This window comes from Amphibalanus amphitrite, unplaced genomic scaffold (genome assembly GCF_019059575.1).
Source record: "Amphibalanus amphitrite isolate SeventyFive unplaced genomic scaffold, NRLGWU_Aamphi_draft 000725F_arrow, whole genome shotgun sequence".
NCBI classification, from domain to species: domain Eukaryota; kingdom Metazoa; phylum Arthropoda; class Thecostraca; order Balanomorpha; family Balanidae; genus Amphibalanus; species Amphibalanus amphitrite.
In genome coordinates, this window is record NW_024882219.1 from 261783 (window position 1) to 262174 (window position 392).

Here is a 392-nt window from a genome sequence, read left to right on the forward strand (position 1 = left end):
CCGCCATGGTTTATGCATGAGCCACGCCTGCGATGGGACGGTCGCGCACTGGGATTGATTTTGGTCTCACCTTATCCCCGGCCAGAGACGCCAGGATATTCGGGATCATATACCGGTTCGTTAACCTCGCAGAATGAATGATTTATTGCATACGGTAACTGACAGAGACGTCTGGTCACATTGAGGGAGTATATATGTCGAATTTCTGTAGAGGCAGTTCAGAAGTGATCTTTCTGACTCGTTTATTGTGATTTGATATTGAGAATCTCCTCTTGGATCTCGTCACTACGAAACTCCGGCTTAGGAAGTTGAACCTGAGACAGGAACTCTCTTCAAAATCACATTCAGACGCGTCGAAAAGGTGCACCGTTTTAGCTGGTTCTTTTTGCGAA